Genomic DNA, 21,443 nt, shown 5'->3' on the forward strand with positions numbered 1-21,443 from the left:
GATTTTGTTTTGATTAATTTCCTATTTAGTTTAACCTATTTTTCCTATATAAATAGTACCTAACCCTTCACGTACAGACAACAGCTTTTCTCAAATAAACCCTTATTTTTTTCTTTTCTGACAGTACACAAAGACTAACCAATTCCATTCACAAAAAAAAAAGCTCTCACGTTCATAATAATAGCTGCAACAGAAGAAGGCATTTGCAGAAGAAGAAGGTGTTCTTTATGGAGACAGCAGCACTCGATGCTACCAATGTCTAAAAAGGCTTTTGAGATTGTCAACCGTGAAATTGACAACAATATCAACCGCCTATCGCCGACGCATCCAGAACAACCGTCGGACCCCGCTACATACAGTTTTCTAATGTATTCTCTAAACCTTTATCATCCACCTTCAAAAATTCCAAAACATTCCACAACCAAATTCCTAACTACATAAGTACAAACCAAAGCTAAAATTATACCAATTCTGAACAGCAAACAAACTTGTCCTGTATTTTTTGTTTTATACTAACAACATGCAGGTAATAATTTGGTTCGATTCAAACAATCAGAACTCAAAGAAAAGAAGGATCTCGCCGCCACATAGCGAACTTACACGTAGCCCAACGGCTGTCCGCGAAGACGCTCAGCCACGACGTAACATGATCGGAGCAGTTGCGAGAAGCTTGTCTCCGTCTTCGACTGGTAACCGGCATACACGTCTCCAATGCACGCCGGATCTCTTCCAATCCCGACGAGAAAACAACCTGACGCCCTCACCGCAAACAGATACGAAGCCGACCTCCAGGCAAATATGCCGCTGCTGCCTCCACGTCGGCGAGGACTTCCTCCACCGTCAAGGCCCGCGGATCAAATTCCTCCGACGAGCAGCCCTCTCCTTCCGTATCCACCTCCGTTTCACACGAAAACGGACCATCACCACCATTCCAATCGGTAACTGAAGGATAGAAAAACACTTAGAAAGGGGGGGTTTGAATAAGTGTAGCTTTAAAAACTTGACAGATAAAAATAAATTGCACAGTTATTTTTATCCTGGTTCGTTGTTAACTAAACTACTCCAGTCCACCCCCGCAGAGATGATTTACCTCAACTGAGGATTTAATCCACTAATCGCACGGATTACAATGGTTCTCCACTTAGTCAGCAACTAAGTCTTCCAGAGTCTACTGATCACACACTGATCACTCCAGGAACAACTGCTTAGATACCCTCTAAGACTTTTCTAGAGTATACTGATCCACACGATCACTCTAGTTACAACCTGCTTAGTTCACTCCTAAGACTTCCTAGAGTATTCTGATCCACACGATCACTCTAGTTCCTTACAACTTAATGTAATCAATCTAAGAGTATTACAAATGCTTCTTAAAAGCGATAATCACAAACTGTGATATTTCTCTTAATCGTTTAAGCTTAATCTCACTAAAATATTACAACAGCAATGTAGTGAGCTTTTATGAAGATGAAGATTCTGAGTTTAGATTTGAACAGCGTTTCAGCAAGTTTGATATGAGTTGTTTTGGTGCAGAATCGTTAAAATCGTCAACCTTGCTTCTCATCAGAACTTCATATTTATAGGCGTTGGAGAAGATGACCGTTGAATGCATTTAATGCTTTGCGTGTTCCGTACAGCATCGCATTTAATGTTATACGCTTTTGTCAACTACCTCGAGCCTTGTTCACGCTGTGTCTACTGACGTAGCCTTTAGTAGCTTTTAACGTTCCTTTTGTCAGTCAGCGTAGCCTGCCACTTGTACTTCCTTCTGATCTGATGTTTGTGAATACAACGTTTGAATATCATCAGAGTCAAACAGCTTGGTGCATAGCATCTTCTGATCTTCTGACCTTGAAGTGCTTCTGAGCGTGATACCATCAGAACTTCAGTGCTTCTGTTCTCTTATTCTTCTGATGCTTCCATAGACCCATGTTCTGATTCTGCTTCGACCATCTTCTGATGTCTTGCCAGACCATGTTCTGATGTTGCATGCTGAACCATTTGAGACAAAGCTTCTGAGCGCTGAATTATGCGTACTTTTTATATATTTCCTGAAAGGGAAATTGCATTGGATTAGAGTACCATATTATCTTAAGTAAAATTCATATTATTGTTATCATCAAAACTAAGATAATTGATCAGAACAAATCTTGTTCTAACAATCTCCCCCTTTTTGATGATGACAAAAACATATATAAATGATATGAATTTGCGATCAGAAAGAACAGACGGCAAAAGACAAATTACACAGCTATAGCATAAGCATATGAATATGTCTCCCCCTGAGATTAACAATCTCCCCCTGAGATAAATAATCTCCCCCTGAAATAAATACTCGAAGAACTTTAATAAAAGACTTCCCTGATTATTTCGGTAGAGACGATCATATAAGCTTCTGTCTTTAGAGAATTCATAGCTTCTGACTTCTGCTTCCATAGGACAGCTTCAGAACTAGAATTTCCTTAGATCCCTAGAACACTCACAGCTTCTGATTCCTGCTTCCATCTAGGACAGCTTCAGAACTTGAATTTCTTTGATCTTCTGAACATTCACAGCTTCTGATTTCTGCTTCCATTCAGGACAGCTTCAGAACTTGAATTTCTTTGATCTTCTGAACATTCACAGCTTCTGATTTCTGCTTCCATTTAGGACAGCTTCAGAACTTGAGTTTTCTGGATCTTTAGATCATTCACAGCTTTGAATTTCTGCTTCCTTCTGATAGCTTCAGAGCTTGAATTTCTACCAACATCACTTCATGCTAGATTTGTATCAGAACATTGTTGAATGTACCAGAGCATCATCAGAGCATCTCTACATCCTGAAATGTTACAGAACAAAAACTAAACGACAAAAGTCAGCATGAACGAGTTAGAACATAGAATATATGTTTGAACACATTATATGTATCAGAGCCATAACATTATATGTATCAGAGCAAATAGAATTTTGTCAGAACAAATAGACAAATATGGATCAAATTCTATTATCAGTGCTTCTGATTCATTCTTCTTTCTTGCTTCTGATCTCTGAAGCTTGACAGCACTCAGCTTGCTTCAGATTCCATGGTTTTGCTTCTTGTGTTTGCTTTGAAGATTCTCTTCACTTCTTTATACCTGCAAAACACTTAAACCATATAGAACTTGCAGTTCTTGTTAGTGAATGTGTGGGAGCTTTACCCAGCAACTGATAGATTAATCAAATCATTTATCATTTATCTTTCTCCCCCTTTTTGTCAGATCATCAAAAAGCAAAAAAGATTCAGAGAAAAACAAAACGAAACACACGGAGGAAGAAGTTGATTTCATTGAAGTTCAAACAGCAAGTACAGAAGTACATGAAGATAAGAAAGATCAGATGCACAAAGACAGATGCAACGAAAAGAAAGAAACAACACAGACTCAATCTAAGATGGCCCTAGTCTTGATAAGATCTTGGTCAGCATCTCTTGAACCATATTGTTGTGTCCTTCTTGCCTCACCATGAAAGCACTATACTCAGCATTGAGTGAGCTTTGCTCATCCTGTCTCTTCTGAATTTCTTCTAGAGTCTTTGCAAGACGAGAAGATTCATCAGAAGAAGCTTCACCGCTTTCAACCACAGGACTGGCATGTTGATCTGCCGCCTCCATAGATAGATCATTTGCAGGGATTTCCTCAACAGGAACAGTTTTAGCAACATGATCTTCAGCATCTGCTTCTTGCATAGAAGCATCTCCATATTCTGCAGCAGGAATTTCCGAGTCTCCATTCTCAAGTGCCTGAAGAATGGCAGCTAGATTCCTTGGAGCAGAAGGGCCTTCAACTTCTGGTGGGTCAACAACTTCTGGAATGACCAAGCTTGGGTCTTTCACAGACGGGTTTTCCCTCAGATAGTCAAAGAGAGTCTTGAAATCTCCGAGCAGAACAGGATATTGAGGAATAAAGATAACAATATCCCTGCAAGGATTTGCTTCCATTTCAGCAGCCAATCTTAATTGTTCCATCTCATCCAAAAAGGGCTTCTCTTCCAACAGATGTCTTCCTTTGAGACTAGCAAACCAGAAGTCTTCATAATTCCTCAGAATTCCACGAGGCCGTGGGGCAGCAGCTACACAGGCTTCCTGAAGTTCTAAAAACAGAGCATCTGATTCTCTGCGAAAGATCCTCCAGAAGTTCCGCATAGCAACATCATTCAATCCAGAACTTTCAGCAATTCTGAGAGTATCAAAGGTACTTCTGAGATTCCTCTTTATGTTTTCAAAAACTACACCAATAGGATATACAGGGCGGAATTTTATTTGGGTTTTTGAAAAGGCAGGGTTGGAAGTGAAGTAAGGATGAGGTTCTCTATCCAACCTATAAGAAGATTCTGCTTCAGTATCAGAATCTAACACTACCACTTCAGCTTCTGGACGAGGCTTGGGAGTGTAGTTGCAATCACGGAGCAGCTGCTCATGTGATGCAGAGGTTGGAAAAGGAGAATCACAAGGATTGTTTTGAGAGGTGGAGGGAGTATGTTCAAGAGTGGCATTGAGAGGAGGTTGAGATGGAAAGAGAGTTTGAAGGGGTGGTATATCCAGAACAGGATTTATGGTAGGTGAAGAGGAAGGAATGGTTATAGGAGAAGATGGAGGTGTAAGAACATGGACAAAGACAGGTGACTCTGATGAGGCTTTTTCTGGTTCAGGTGTAGGGACAACCTCTATTGGTGCAGCTTCTGAACAAACAGCAGGAACAGAATTAGGTTCAGAAATGCATATACCTTTGGAACCTCTCAGAAAAGCTTTGGCCACATCCTCAGTCTTCTTCTGCTTCTTACTCTTCGGCTCTTCAAAGATCTTTGTTTTGCCGCTAGCGATTTCTTTCCTTCTGACATATGCCAGAACTTCTGGTTGATTCTCAGCCTCTTGAGAGATATTTTCTTCATCAGATTCTTGAAGAATCATCTTTCTTTTTCCGATTTTCTTCTTTTCAACAACTTCAACAATCTCAGCATTGTTATTAGACTTCTTCTTCTTTTTCTCAGCTTCCTTCTTTTTCTTCTCAAAATCAGCAGAGACAGCCTTAGCAACCTTTGCAATGACTTCTTCTGGGACCACTTCTTTATTGGTGGTAGCAGCAGGATGATCAAACTTTCTTTTGGTCCTTTCTTCCTTCTTACGATTCACTTTAATAGGAGCACCTTTGTCTTGATCTTTAAGACTCTTATCCTCTTTTTGTGACTTCAGATACTTAGTTCTGACTTCAGGTACCTCACTATTGAAGAAGGTTTCAAAGTCAGCTAGTACTGGTTTTCTTCTGATTCTTGTTCCAGCTAGAGGTTGAGGAACTTTGAGGATAGTGTCAATAATTTCCATCTTCTTCAAAGAAAAAGCATTCAGACAGGCTCCAGAGGTGACAGCAAGGTTTTTGATAATACCTTCAGACTCCAGACTCTCAACAATCTTGGAATGCACCAGAAGGTTTGTAATAATTCTACCAAAAGGAATGATTGTTCCACCATTTTCTTTTCTGAAAGCGTTTCTGGAATCCTTTACTGCTTTCCACATATGGTTGAAGATAATGTAAATCGCATCAACCTTTTTCTGAGTGGCAATGCAATAAAGAATATACCTTTGATCATTACTGATGAAATCCGAGGCATGTGTTGATTTCCTATGGTAGAAACACCCAAGAAGGATCTTTGTCCAGATTCTGTAGACATCTCTCAATTCCTTGACGTATTTTGTTTTCTTGACATTTGGATAAAGAGTGGATAGGACATCTCCCATATCTGCCCTTTGATCAAACTCATAAACCCCTTCAGGGTTTTTCAGGTCAAACATCATTCTTAGGATGTTTTCAGTAATAACGACAAACTTTCCATGAACGAAAGAAATTATAGATTTTGGAGCAACCACAGCATGTACCCAGAACTCCTTGACAAGATCCGGATAGACTGGACCAACAAACTCAGCGAACAACGAGGTCCATCCTTGAAAGATGATGTCTTCTTTAAGGTGAAATTGGTTTTCTTCAATGTTGTCAAAGTCAACCATGAGTTCACACAGAACTTCCAATTCATCTTTAGGAATGGAGCATGCAACAACAGGAGTGAGTTGCAAAGTTTCTTCTTGGAGATGATGAGGAACAGATGACTCAGCATTTTGGGATGAGAAGGCAGCCATGGATGCAGAATGAACAAAAACGAACAAGAAAAGCGAACTGGGTTTTCGATTAGGGTTTTTAGAAAACGGCTAAGAACTTTTCAAACGAGAGAATGCAAGGAGAGAGAGAGAGAGACAAGGGAGCGAAAAAGATGTAAGATATGATTTGAAAAGAATATATAGAGACGGATTTGAAAAGGAAAATAATAAGAAATATAAATTGAACAGTTCCAGAATCAAAGGAAATCAATTTTATTAAATGATGAGTGACGTGAGGAGAGAGAACGTGGTAAATGAAATGATTTAAAACAGTTACCTAGGTCGGCGTCTTTTCAACTGCACGCTTTGTACAAACCGTACAGACACGTGTTCACCATCAGATAATAGATGACAGTTGTAAATTTCAGAATAGACTTTACGCCTTCAGATTCTGATCACTGCTTCTGATCTGATCAAGTTTCTCTTCTGGAAACACTCCTTCTGAAGTGTGCTGATATAAATCTGAATGATCTTCTGATCCATTACTTCTGATATACACAGCTTCTGGAGGTTCACTTCTTTGTTCTGCAGCTTCTGATACGACAAAATTGTATCTGCAGAAATTCTTAAGCTGCTTCGTTTCATCAGAAACAAGTTTATCATCAAACCAGATATTTATTGATTCGTCCACAATCAATGTTTCAATATTGTATACTCTGTAGCCTTTTGAGCGTTCAGAATATCCAAGAAGGAAACATTATTGCTTGAGAAACAGACAAGACAAATGATTTCAAGACTGATAAACTATCTTTTCTGATCTCCTTCAGACAAAGTTTCTTCAACAGATTTAAGTACCAGAACTTGGAAGACAGTCTTTCTTCCCTTCAAGTGTTGAGATCAACTTGAGTCCAGGAGACATGTCATGTTGACTTTTATCTTCTTTGTCACCAAGAGAATCTGCAAAAGAAATAGTCTTTTTCTTTGGTACCCACATTTTCTTGGGTCCTTTCTTGTTAGTTCTCCTCAAGTTCCGATTGAACTTGGGTTTAACATTGTAAGCAATAGGAGGAACAGCATGATAATTTTTAATGTGAGTTTCATGATATTTCCTAGGTTGTGTCACATGCTTTTTGGTGTGTGTTATGTGAAAACTTTGAGCATGTGAAGTGTGCCTAATATCATGGGAGTGGCCATACTTGAACTGATCATACAATGGCTTGTATGTGAGTTTCATTTCATCAACAGGTTCAAGTTTGTATGGGGTTTCACCCTCAAAACCAATGCCAACTCTTTTGTTTCCAGACACAGCATATATCATAGAAGCTAGCTGACTTCTGCCAATACTTCTAGATAAGAACTTCCTGAAACTTAAATCATATTCTTTCAGAATATGGTTTAGACTAGGAGTGGATTTTTCTGAATCAGAAGGAGATCCAACATTATTGGATAATTTTAAAAGTTTTTCTTTTAATTCAGAATTCTCCAACTCAAGCTTCTTTGTTTCAAATTCAAATAGCTTTTTCAGCTTTTTGTATTTGAGACTAATCTGAGACTTGAGTTCCAGAAGTTCAGTTAGACCGGAAACTAACTCATCTCTAGTAAGTTCAGAAAATACCTCTTCAGAATCAGATTCTGATGTAGATTCTGATTCGTCATCTTCTGTCGCCATCAGCGCACAGTTAGCCTGCTCGTCTTCAGAGTCTGAATCACCTTCTGACTCATCCCAGGTTGCCATAAGACTTTTCTTCTTATGAAACTTCTTCTTGGGATTTTCCTTCTGAAGATTTGGACATTCATTCTTGAAGTGTCCAGGCTCATTGCATTCATAGCACATGACCTTCTTCTTGTCAAATCTTCTGTCATCAGAAGATTCTCCACGTTCAAATCTCTTTGAACTTCTGAAGCCTCTGAACTTCCTTTGCTTGGTCTTCCAGAGTTGATTTAGCCTTCTGGAGATTAAGGACAGTTCATCTTCTTCTTCAGATTCTGATTCTTCAGGATCTTCTTCTCTAGCCTGAAAAGCGTTAGTGCATTTCTTGATATTGGATTTTAATGCAATAGACTTACCTTTCTTTTGAGGCTCATTTGCGTCCAGCTCTATTTCATGACTTCTCAAGGCACTGATAAGCTCTTCCAGAGAAACTTCATTCAGATTCTTTGCAATCTTGAATGCATTCACCATAGGACCCCATCTTCTGGGTAAGCTTCTGATGATCTTCTTTACGTGATCAGCCTTGGTGTATCCCTTGTCAAGAACTCTCAATCCAGCAGTAAGAGTTTGAAATCTTGAAAACATCTTTTCAATGTCTTCATCATCCTCCATCTTGAAGGCTTCATACTTCTGGATTAAAGCTAGAGCTTTAGTCTCCTTGACTTGAGCATTTCCTTCATGAGTCATTTTCAAGGACTCATATATGTCATAGGCCGTTTCCCTGTTAGATATCTTCTCATACTCAGCATGAGAGATAGCATTCAGCAAAACAGTTCTGCATTTATGATGATTCCTGAAAAGCTTTTTCTGATCATCATCCATTTCTTGCCTTGTCAGCTTTACGCCTCTGGCATTTACTGGATGTTTGTAACCATCCATCAGAAGATCCCATAGATCACCATCTAGACCAAGAAAGTAACTTTCCAGTTTATCTTTCCAGTATTCAAAGTTTTCACCATCAAATACCGGCGGTCTAGTATAACCATTGTTACCGTTGCATTGCTCAGCAGAGCCAGATGTAGATGCAGGTGTAGACTTTTCACTTTCATCAACCATCTTTTACTGAAGCGTTTTTCTCTTCCTGAATCTTTTCTAAACACGGTTAAGTGCTTGCACCTTAGAACCGGCGCTCTGATGCCAATTGAAGGATAGAAAAACACTTAGAAAGGGGGGGTTTGAATAAGTGTAGCTTTAAAAAATTGACAGATAAAAATAAATTGCACAGTTATTTTTATCCTGGTTCGTTGTTAACTAAACTACTCCAGTCCACCCCCGCAGAGATGATTTACCTCAACTGAGGATTTAATCCACTAATCGCACGGATTACAGTGGTTCTCCACTTAGTCAGCAACTAAGTCTTCCAGAGTCTACTGATCACACACTGATCACTCCAGGAACAACTGCTTAGATACCCTCTAAGACTTTTCTAGAGTATACTGATCCACACGATCACTCTAGTTACAACCTGCTTAGTTCACTCCTAAGACTTCCTAGAGTATTCTGATCCACACGATCACTCTAGTTCCTTACAACTTAATGTAATCAATCTAAGAGTATTACAAATGCTTCTTAAAAGCGATAATCACAAACTGTGATATTTCTCTTAATCATTTAAGCTTAATCTCACTAAAATATTACAACAGCAATGTAGTGAGCTTTGATGAAGATGAAGATTCTGAGTTTAGATTTGAACAGCGTTTCAGCAAGTTTGATATGAGTTGTTTTGGTGCAGAATCGTTAAAATCGTCAACCTTGCTTCTCATCAGAACTTCATATTTATAGGCGTTGGAGAAGATGACCGTTGAATGCATTTAATGCTTTGCGTGTTCCGTACAGCATCGCATTTAATGTTATACGCTTTTGTCAACTACCTCGAGCCTTGTTCACGCTGTGTCTACTGACGTAGCCTTTAGTAGCTTTTAACGTTCCTTTTGTCAGTCAGCGTAGCCTGCCACTTGTACTTCCTTCTGATCTGATGTTTGTGAATACAACGTTTGAATATCATCAGAGTCAAACAGCTTGGTGCATAGCATCTTCTGATCTTCTGACCTTGAAGTGCTTCTGAGCGTGATACCATCAGAACTTCAGTGCTTCTGTTCTCTTGTTCTTCTGATGCTTCCATAGACCCATGTTCTGATTCTGCTTCGACCATCTTCTGATGTCTTGCCAGACCATGTTCTGATGTTGCATGCTGAACCATTTGAGACAAAGCTTCTGAGCGCTGAATTATGCGTACTTTTTATATATTTCCTGAAAGGGAAATTGCATTGGATTAGAGTACCATATTATCTTAAGCAAAATTCATATTATTGTTATCATCAAAACTAAGATAATTGATCAGAACAAATATTGTTCTAACAGTAACATCTCCCCTCTTTAGTACTCATAACTTCTAATTGATGTTTGTAGTGTTGTGACAGTGATGATAAAAAAAGGGGAAGTTTCATACTGTTAGAATTTTGACAGGAAGGAAGGTAAAGTTTCTTTTAGAACATTTTGATTTGGTTTGCGAAGAATAAATTATTTTCGTCTCAGTGCTATTTCCCTTCCACGTGAGAGAGAAGAAAGTTCTCTTATGCTGACTGAAAGATATCACGTGGTCCCTTTCTAATAAATAAATAAATAAAAATGGTCATAGAAGCATATAGGTACCGTCCAAGCTTGCTGCAGGTGTTGTTGTAAATTTAGCTTTGGCTTTTTTATTCTAGTATTAGGTCTTATTAATTTTGATATAAACTTGTTTAACATTTGTAAATAATTAAGATTTTTAACTACTTTTTTTTTACAAAACTTAATTAGAAAAATCATAAAATATTGGATTAAAGTTTAATTAAATAAATTAACTTTGTTTCAACTAAATTAATTAATCTAATTAGGAATAGGACTTTTCGTTAATTTAAGATTCATTGCAAATACAAAAAAAAACATTTAGTAATTAGTTATTTATTTTCTTACTAAAAAAATATATATTTGTTTTTTTTTCTTACTCTTTAAGTTTTAGATTTGTTTATCAATACTTGTTCATTATCTTTCACCATTCTCTCGTCCATTTTTTTTGCAGTATTATTAACGTTGTTTTTATTGCGAGGTACATTCGAGCGGTTTATCTATTCGTAAATTCATCCTCAATCTCCTCCACTAGATCTCGCTAATTTCAAACCTAAAGGACCAGAACGCGCTGCTCCACCACGTTGAATCAGGTTTTTTTCATTTTCGCGCTCATTTCTTCCTCTGACATGTAACTGTCCTAAAGCCTTGTAATAGCTGCTTGCAGGTGTTTATTGTAATAAGTTTAGGTTTTCTTTTTTTACCTTTATTTTTCCGCCCACAGGTGTTTATTGTAATAGCGTAGGACTTTATATTTTCTGCCTTTTAATTTCCGTATATTAACTGCATGGTTAGTAATCTTAGGGAGTGCAAGCCTTGAACTGAATTAGATCACTAATTATAAGATAAATATCTGAATTAACCACCTGATTGTGCCACACACACACCTTTAGGGTAATCCCTCTGGTTGCCTTGTTGTCTTATTACTGTTGCCTTATTAATTATGCCTTAAAATAGTCAAGTCCCTCGAATCCGAGGATACCTAAAGCAAATGTTGCCTTTAAAGTTATTGAAACTCCCTCGAGGTTGCCTTGGAAATAAGATGATTGTCCCATTGCTAAGGTATCCTCGCATGATGCCTAAAAAATTTTAATGACTATTTTATCCTTCCCTTAGACTACCTGCCCTCTTTATGGTAGGGACAGTCTTATGGCGAACGATACTTCTTCGATGACCCTTCAATATCCAAGTGAAAGACTTCCTGCCCTTTTATGGTATGGATAGACCCTTTCGCCTGAAAAGCTAAAAGAGTGAATTTTAAAACTTAGGGTAGTTGCTATTAATTGCTTGCTCTTTTTCAAATTCAAATTTAAAATCTTTTTCCCACTCTTTTCAAAATCAAATTCAAAAAGACTACGCTTATTTACAAGCTAAAGTTCTTCTTCGAAATCTTTTCTTATTCACACATGACAAACAATTCAAAAGTGAGCTAAGCAATTAAGAGCCCATGGATAACCATGGATGCAAAGGGTGCCTTACACCTTCCCTTTGTATAACTTACCCCCCGAACTCAAAATCTTTTTTAAAGGTCTTTCCTGTTCTTTTAGCCTTTCCTAATTGGATAAAATAAAAGTCGGTGGCAACTCTTGCTATCCGCACATTTCAATAAAAGTCAGTTCACCGTATTACAATGAGTTACTTGAAGTACTCGATCGACAAGTGACACAATCGTCACTTTCTCATCATATCCCTCCTGCTTCCTGGATCATCGATCAGCTCACGTCAGAGAACGCTCAGCTCAAGAAACAGAAGAAAATGTTAGAACGTGAAGTCGGCTCTTTGTCAAAGTTTTAGAGTCCTTTGTCTCTGTTTCTCTGTATTTCCCTTTTCAAAGTATGTAAAAAATGGCGTTTTCGCTTAATTAATAAAAAGTTTGATGTTTCATAAAGTAATTATGGTGTTTCCTTGAAAAATATTAACTTAATTACACATCATGCATCGCTTTAGTCGTACGCACTGACACGAGAATTGTCGCGGATCTAATCGTCACTTTCCTTTCTCCAGAAAGAGAGGAGGAGAAGGAGGTGAACAAAGGCATTCAAGCTGTCTCATTCATACAACAATCGTTCAAGTCGCAAGAAAAGAATGGAAGACTTAGAGAAATAGAATGGAGAACTCAGAGAAGAGGTTACTAATCTCAAAGATGTTGTTAAAAGGCTCAATAGTATGGTAGAAGCCCTGGTGGTTGCACAGAATCAACCAACGCCAGAAGAACCACAAAGGACTGTGGTTTCCGAGATTGTTTCTACTCCTATTCCTCAGTATACCATGCCGCCCAACCGACCTTGGGGCATGCCGTATAACTTTATTCTAGATGGGTACATACCCCTAGTTTATGAAGTTCCAAGAGTTACAATGGATATGCATCCACCGGAGGGTTACAGACCTCTGGAAATTGAAGTTCCAAGAGCAATGGCAATGGGTTTCACGCGACAGAACGCTGAGATTCCAAGATCTTCTGTCATGGCTTCTCCACGACCATTTGTGCATACTTTTCCTCCACCGGGTGGACAAGTATATCATCACGCTCCTAGCGAGGATGCTGGCGTGTATGAAAGATTGGACGATTTTAAAGAACAGTTTCTGCAAATGTAGAAGGAACTCAAGACTCTCCGATGACAAGATCTATTTGGAAAGAATGCTGCAGACCTCTGTCTGGTTCCAAATGTTAAGATTCCTCACAAATTCAAAGTACCAGATTTCGAGAAGTACAAAGGGAATTCATGCCCACAAAGTCACCTCGTGATGTACGCTCGAAGGATGTCAACTCAGATGATAATCAACAATTGCTCATTCATTATTTTCAAGACAGCCTGACTGGTGCTGCACTTAAATGGTACATGAACTTGGACAGTTCAGAGATTCGTACTTTTCGAGACCTCGAAGAGGCCTTTGTCAAACAGTATAAGTACAATTTGGATATGGCTCCCGACAGAGATCAACTCCGGGCCATGACTCAAAAGGATAAGGAAAGCTTCAAGGAATACGCTCAGAGATGGCGTGAAATTGCTGATCAAATTTGTCCTCCACTTGAAGAGAAAGAAATGACCAAAATCTATCTCAAGACTTTGAGTCCATTTTACTACGGACGAATGGTCGCCAGTGCTCTAAGTGACTTTACCGAGATGGTAAACATGGATGTACGTTTGGAAGAAGCAGTTCGAGAAGGGCGCTTGAACAAAGAACCAGAATCTTCTATTGGTCCAAGGAAGTATGGAAGTTCTTTCTAGAAGAAAAAGGATCAAGATGTCAGCAATGTCTTGCACAAAGCAAAAAAGAAGTTTTCACCTCAAGTTGCTACAATAACTCTGGTTGTTAACTCAGCACCAGCTTATCAACCTCAGGTTTCGCAACAACCATTTCAACCAAGGTCACAACAACCTCAGCAGCAGGTTCAACTTCCAAATTACAACAATCGGGCACAAAGTTATACTCCCTTTGATCCCATACCAATGCCGTATGCGGAACTATTTCCAACACTACTGGCGAAAGTACTCGTTCAGACAAGGAGTCCTCCAAATCCAGCGTATGAATCATCACCTTGGTTCAAGGCTGACCAATCTTGTCCCTATCATCAGGGGGCACCAGGTCATAGAATTGAGAACTGTTTCAGTTTCAAGGCCGACGTTCAAAGATTAGTGAAGAGCGGAATGCTATCCTTCAAAGATACTAATCCTAACGTTCAAGCAAATCCTTTGCCGCAGCATAAATAAGCTTCAGTGAATCTGATAGATCAGCACCCCAATGTCATTCAAATCTACGACATTCATCAGATAGGGGAAAACCTTGTCAAAATGAACGGAAGACAAGCTGGGTACGGCCATGTGCTATTGTGGGGTGTCGTTTTCTTTACCTCCCCGTTTCACTTGGGAGGACGGCACGCTAGACCCTTCACGCGAAATTTGGAAGGAGAATGCGCCCGTGGCGGGATGAATTTTGTTTCAGTTCTTCCTACCATATCACACGAACTTTTTAATTATCCTACGAGTAGGAGAGGGGAAAAAGATCTCAAATAAACCCTAGGAGTTTGCTAAGTGTGGGACTTCACCTAGACTAGAAATTCTGGAGTCCGGGAGGTCGGTTATACATAAGGAAGAGTTTAAGCACCCTACATATCCATAGTACTCTACGGGAACCTTCTCTGTGTCTATGTGTTTGTGTTTGTTGCTGATTATTGGGAAAGTTTCTCCTTTGTGTTAGAAGAGAGAATTGAATTGAATTAAAAGAAAGACAGACTAACTGACTATTTTTGTTTTTTATTAGCTCGCTGAGATTCCTTGTGAACCTCATGCCTACATATCCCTAATGGAAGTCAGAGCTTATTGTAGTTCGGAGAACTAATTAGGGAAATTAATTATTTTTTGTGCCTTTCTTGAAGCTCAAGGTTGAAGCTTGAATTAAATCTCTGTTTACAGTAAAGATACATGAAATTATCTTTACAGAGAGGTATTTCTACTATTCCACCACAAACATTAAAAGAGTGACAGAATAACTGAATTCATTTCATTCAAGAGGGGGACCTTACTTGTGTATGTGCAAGTATACCAGTCAACTGCGTCTTGAATGAAAGAAAGGTGCTCATCCAAATTAGGGAAAGTTACCACATGCCTGGGTTTTACTGCCAGAGCATGCCTTTCAAAATCCTAAATGGGAGACTTGATAAAAATGAAAATGTAATGTAATGTTTGTTTGTTTGAATGTGGTGAGATAGGAGAAAGATCTCTCTATAGAGATAAGCTATGTCCATCTACTGTATAAAAGATTTTATTTTTAGCTGGCTTGTATGAGGCCCAAGCTTGAGGCTTTTGATTGATTTATTATTTTATTGACTATGGGAGATAATTCTACTAGGGATTGACTTAAACTAAGAAGTATTTATGTTCTGTACAAAGCCCAGAATTGAGGCTGACTCTAGCTGGAGAGCATTTATTTGATGTATTTTATTTGGTGTTCTGTACAAAGCCCAGAATAGTGGCTAACTCTTAACTGGGGAAGTCATTATTTCATGCCTTGTATGAGGCCCAAGGTTGAGGCTGACACTGACCAAGGATAAACAAATATGGATCCTAGACTCTTCTAAGGAAGATTAATAAAGATAAGGGTGACAGAGACTATCCATGTCTCTCATTCCAAAAGGTGTACTCAATGTGAGATTGAGACAAATCTTAGCTTGTTTAAAGTCTGGTTTAAAGAATGGAAGAAACTCACCAGGATAGGCTAAAAGGTAACTAAAGACCTGTTCCTATGTTTATAAGAAACTTGATGGGTCCTTGTATACAAGCTCAAGAGGAAGCTGGAAATGCTTTTAAGAAGCCTGTGGGTCCTTGTACAAAGCCCAAGAGGAGGCTAATCGAGGGTCATCGAGGGTCCTTGTTATAGCACAAGAGAAAGCTATGTGGTTTTGAACTTATTTTGGCTCTAAGCAAATGGGTAAGAGGTTTCACCGGGAATAAATCCTCTTGGGTGGATGTATCTTATTTGGGTTCTAAGGCTTTTTCAAGATGTTTCACCGGGAATAATTCATCTTGAGGGTTTGAACTAAAGATCTCTAATTAGGAAAGAGCCTTCACCGGGAAGACATTCTCAATCCTAGGCCATAGTCCTATAATATATATATATATATATATATATATATATATATATAGTTTAATTGTCCTAAGGTTTAAACTCAGACGTAGTTCTAAACAATATATATAAACAGTTTATATTTGACAGTAATTTAAATAAAGACTGTAAATTGAAAGCTATAAAGCCTAACCTGGATGGAGTGGAGGCCTTTGAAGATGTATGTACAAAGCCTTACCAGCAATTTTATTGATAACAGTTGAATATTTATAATAAACAGTTAAAGGTTTTTGAAAATAGAAGAAGTGAAGATGGACAAATGTCACATAGGTATCTGAAGAGTTTCACCGGGAATAATGCCCTTCAAATACCAGAAGAATATTTTGAAAACAGAGAGAAGATTTTGTAAATACAGTTTTGAAAACAAACTAAGAAAAGAAAAAGGTGATGGGACTTACACTATATTAGAGGCCCATTGGAATATTTACTGTTTATGAGAAACAATTGGATAATGATTTGAAATGATTACTGTTTTGTTGTCTGAAAACCTTGATCGTCTGGCTAATCGGAGATTTGAAAACAATTTAAATTCTTGACAACAGTCAACTTAAATAGGGTAATGGCAAAGTCCATACCCTATTAAGACCTAAATGATTAGGGTTTTAACTTAAAAATATTTACAGGAGATTAGGTTTTGAAAATCAAGTGATGATTATATTTTTTAAAGTATTAAAACATACTTAAAATATGTGATTTTAAACCTAATTAAAACATGTTAAAATAAAATATTTTATATGATTTTTTGGTATATTCTCAAAATAGATATATTAAATGAGAAGTGTGTGAAAAATCAAGAGAAAATGATTTAAATTGATGGGTGATTTAATTATGTGAAGTTGTAAAATAAAATGAAAGAAAATAGTGTTAAAAAAAAGGGGTTTGTTCTTGCCAAGGGTTGAACCCACGCCCTATAGGTTACCAAACAAAACAAATACCAATTGGACCACGCGCGTGGCCTGTTTAGGAAAGGAGCCCATGTAATTATATGTAAAAGCAAAGCATTAAAATGAATTGGAAAATAAAATGAACAAAAGGTCTGAGGGGGGGATCAAACCCCAGACCTAAGGCAAGGCAAGGCTTTTGGACGCGCGCTGTAACCAATGGGACACTACGATGAATTCGTAGGTTAAACACAAACCATTCAAAATATAATAAACTAAAACCTGGGAAATTTGAAAAATGGCGCCACCATCTTCATCTTCAACCTCAAGCTCCAAACATTTGAAATTGCTATCTCCTTCGTTTCTCAACCAAACTCAAAGATGTAAACATGGATTTCGCTCGTTTTTGAACAAGGATTATGATGGTATCCTTTGATTTCATTTATTTTCAGTGTAATTCAAAATTCGCACGCATGAACACTAAGAGCCCTAAAACTGGAAATTAACATGAAATACTTTATATGCATGATATGATGCAATTGATTGAGGGTTAATGATCCTTAAAGGTGCAGAAACCAACTGGTAACTTCATTTTTAATTTATCATGCGTGAATTATGGAGTTTGAAGTTCATGAAACTTACCTCAGAAATGGAGGTTGAGATCTGATCAAAGTGTGCTACAGAGTTGTTGCAATGATCCAGATAGCTTCAGTGATCCCTTAGGAAGGTGTTGAGATGCTTGGCTTGGATTGAAACTGCCCAGAACTCCTTGCTCGACCCCAACTGATACAGCTCCAAGTGAGAGGTGAAGATGATGATTCTCCACGTACAGAAGTGTTCTAGAGGTTTGGATCACCTCTAAATACTTCCCTTGATGTGTTTGAATACTTACTTTCAAAGGAAGAGCTTTGGTTTGAAGAATCCGAGTCTTCTTGCCAAAGAACCTTTGAAAAACCTAAGTATGAGAAGAGAAGAGAGAAAGCAAGATTTCTGTTGCTTTGGTGTGTTTAATTACTGAGGTATGCTCTCTTATTTATAGGCAAAGAGTTTAGTGTGTTTGCAGAGAGTGAGCTTTGCTTAATGAGGTTAACTTGGTTTCTTGGCTATGAAGAAATGTGAGAAAGATCCATATGCAATGATGAGTTCTTTGATACCACTCCCTAGCCATCGGTTTTGCTTGATCTTAGTGGACAAATTTGATGCAGAAATGAGCTCTAATTGGTTGGGATAAGATTCCTTTGATGAATCACCACCTGGCCATAAATTCTCAAAATGCAATCATTACATAATCACATGTTTTGGTTTTGGAATATTCCCTTCAAATATTTGTGCAATGATGCAAACGATTCTCTCCTATCCTTGCAATGTTTCTGAAGTTTAGAGGCATCATTTAGTGTAAGCACTTGCATAAAATTGCAAATTTCACACTTAGGCATGACCTATAATTTCACTTCAAATGCCTAACTTTGATCAATCATATCTCTTAGCTCAAAATGAATTTGGAGAAGGTTGAGCACAATTTGGAAAGCCCTTAACATGTACTTTAATTCATTAGTTTGGAGTTTCTTCAAAATCAATTGGGAAATTTGTGAAAAATGAGCTTGAAGTTTGAAGAAAACTAGGGTTTTTTGCTTGTTTTCATGAAGGCAACAACTTTGGAGCTCCATATCTCTTCAATGGTTGATTTCTAGCCAAAAAATCATGTGTGACAAAGTTGTTCATTGGATCAAAATCTACAACTTTGATGTTGGAAGTTTTTTTCAGTTTGTACTTGAAATTTTGAGATATTCCCTTCCAAAGTTTTGAAAAAAAGACTCTTAAACACTTAGAAAAATTTCTAAGTATGAAAAGTCAATCTTTGACTTTTTGATTCTTGATTGATTTTCTTGATTTTCTTTGGTCAAATGAGTTCATTAATCATATATTGATGATATTGATCCTTAAAAGTCATGTTTTGACTCAAAACCCTAAAAGTCAAAGGTGACCCTGTATAGTTGACTTTTCCAGATGAAGTGAAATCTTGGACTTTTGTGATGAATCAAACTCTCATCCTCAAATGAATGATGTGAATCGATTATATTGAGGTAAAAGAAGGTCTTGAGTCATGTTTTGAGTTTTGGATCCATGTCCTGATTAAAAGTCAATTATCTTGGTGAATTAGGTCAAAAACCCTAATTGTCGACCAGATGAAATTGATGACTGTAGATCTTGAATTGAAGTGTAATGACTTATGGATATTGTCACATGGATTATTTGAATATGATTGAACCAATTGATAGGTGTCCTGGAGCTTTTTAGGGTTTCCCAAATGTGGTCCCTGATTTCAGTCCTTGAGGGGTTGAAAACCTTAGCTGAGCAAACCTGAGTTCTGATAACTGTTGTCTAATCAACATAGGTGAATAAATGAATCATTTGAATCCTATGATTGCATTAGAGGTTATTCTTATTTGATTGATTCTTTGCCTGAACTCTTCTGTCCTTGAGCACCCTCGACTGGGTATCAGACAAGCAAGTGACTGCTCTGAGTACCTGTTCTGAGTTTGATGAGGTACTTGGATGTATGACATCTCAGGGGGGTTCAAAATTAGGGTATGACAGCTACCTCACAACTACTTCACATGTGAAATTTGTCCAAAGAATAATCAAGGATGTGTTGTAGTTCAAGCTACATTACAAGAACAAATGGACTTAGGATGGATTCAACACATCCGAGTCAAAACTGAAGGCGACATCAACATGGTTCAAGGATGTCCAGGAGAGTACAAGATCTACAAAGTTGAAGATCTCGAAGGATCGGTAGTCAGGTTCCATAAGACTTTAAATGGACTTGCCTACTTTGGAACGGATTTCCATCCTTATAGTAGATGCAGAATCTGTCGAAGAAATTCACGAGGATGTTTGCGCGTCCGCAATGACATTCAGAAACTAATGGATGATAATACCATTACAGTTCTTGCCAACAGAGAAGATGATAAAGTCTTTACCGTATCTCCTCAGATTAATCAAGATGAACCAATGCAAGTCAAGTATGACAGCAGGAAGACAGCAATTGCTCTGTTAGTCATCTACTTACCAGGTCCTGTACCGTATGAGTCCAGCAAGGCTATACCATACAAGTACAACGCTACATTCATTGAGAATGGTAAGGAAATACCATTACTGTATGTTGTCAACATTGCTGATGTTAGTCGAGTCACTCGAAGTAGACGAGTCTTCAACAGAACAACAGAAAATATGGAGAAGCCTTCGAAAGAAGCACCACATAAGCAAGACAATCATCCGACCAATGCTGTTCAAGCGAAAGAAAATGATGAGATTTTGAAATTAATCCATAGGAGTGAATACAACATTGTAGATCAATTGCTACATACTCTGACTAGGATATCTGTCCTTTCCCTACTATTGAGTTCTGAAGCTCATAGGAAAGCTCTACAGAAAGTTTTGGAACAAGCTTTCGTAGAACCTGGCGTTACTGTAGGAAAATTCAACAACATCATTGCCAACATCTCCGCAGGAACTAACCTGAATTTCTGTGACGAAGATCTTCCTGAAGAAGGAATGGACCATAATCTGCCACTTCACGTCTCAGTTAGCTGCATGGGTGATGTTCTCACAGGAGTCCTGATAGATAATGGATCCTCTCTCAATGTCATGCCCAAATCAACATTGTCAAGATTATCCTTCAAAGATTACCTGCTAAGGGACAGTCACGTCATTGTAAAAGCATTCGATGGATCGAGGAAGTCAGTTTTTAGAGAGGTAGATCTTCCCATAACTATTGGATCTCATACCTTCAAAATCACTTTCCAAGTTATGGATATCCCGACACAATACAGTTGTTTGCTAGGTCGCCCATGGATCCATGAGGCTGGGGAAATCACCTCAACACTTCATCAGAAACTGAAGTTCATAAGAGATGACAAATTGGTAACCGTATGTGGAGAACGAGCTTTGATCGTCAGTAACCTGTCATTATTCTCTGACATAGAACCAAAAGAAGCCACTGGAACTAAGTTCCAAGCACTTTCCTTGGATAAGGAAAAAGGAAAGGAGAGAGCAGCATCTATTTCTTCCTACAAAGATGCAATCCAAGTTGTAAAGGATGGCACTTGTCATACCCCAAAATTTGCCCATACTATTTCTCCTATTCAAATTCAAATCAAGGTTTAAAGCTCAAAGACACTCTCTCCTAAACAAGGCTCAGAGAACTAGGGTTTTGTTATTCTAAAGGAAGATCAATAAATCAATGGCTCTAAGGCATCCCATATGGCCTATGACACTCCACACTATCCCCATAACAAAATTCAGGGCTCAATACAAAAGATTGGTCACTAAATTGCTCAGAAAGTCAACAGTCGACTAGTTTGACCTAAAAGTCAACTGTGGTCAAAGTACAGTCAAAACTCCTGAAATAGGAAAAAGCTTCCAAAGTGGATTGTAGAGGACATCTTGAGGTTTCCAAAAAGTCCTAGAACTCCTCCATATCTTAAAAATTGAGGGAGATATGCCTTGTTAA

General features: G+C 38.1%; 1 pseudogene; it reads left to right on the forward strand.

Annotated features, from left to right (window-relative positions):
- The first annotated feature begins 255 nt into the window (after window positions 1-255).
- LOC131604473 (uncharacterized acetyltransferase At3g50280-like) overlaps window positions 256-21,443 on the forward strand; it is a 39,605-nt pseudogene continuing 18,417 nt past the window's right edge.

The sequence above is a fragment of the Vicia villosa genome, linkage group LG5 (assembly GCF_029867415.1).
Source record: "Vicia villosa cultivar HV-30 ecotype Madison, WI linkage group LG5, Vvil1.0, whole genome shotgun sequence".
Classification (NCBI taxonomy): Eukaryota; Viridiplantae; Streptophyta; class Magnoliopsida; order Fabales; family Fabaceae; genus Vicia; species Vicia villosa.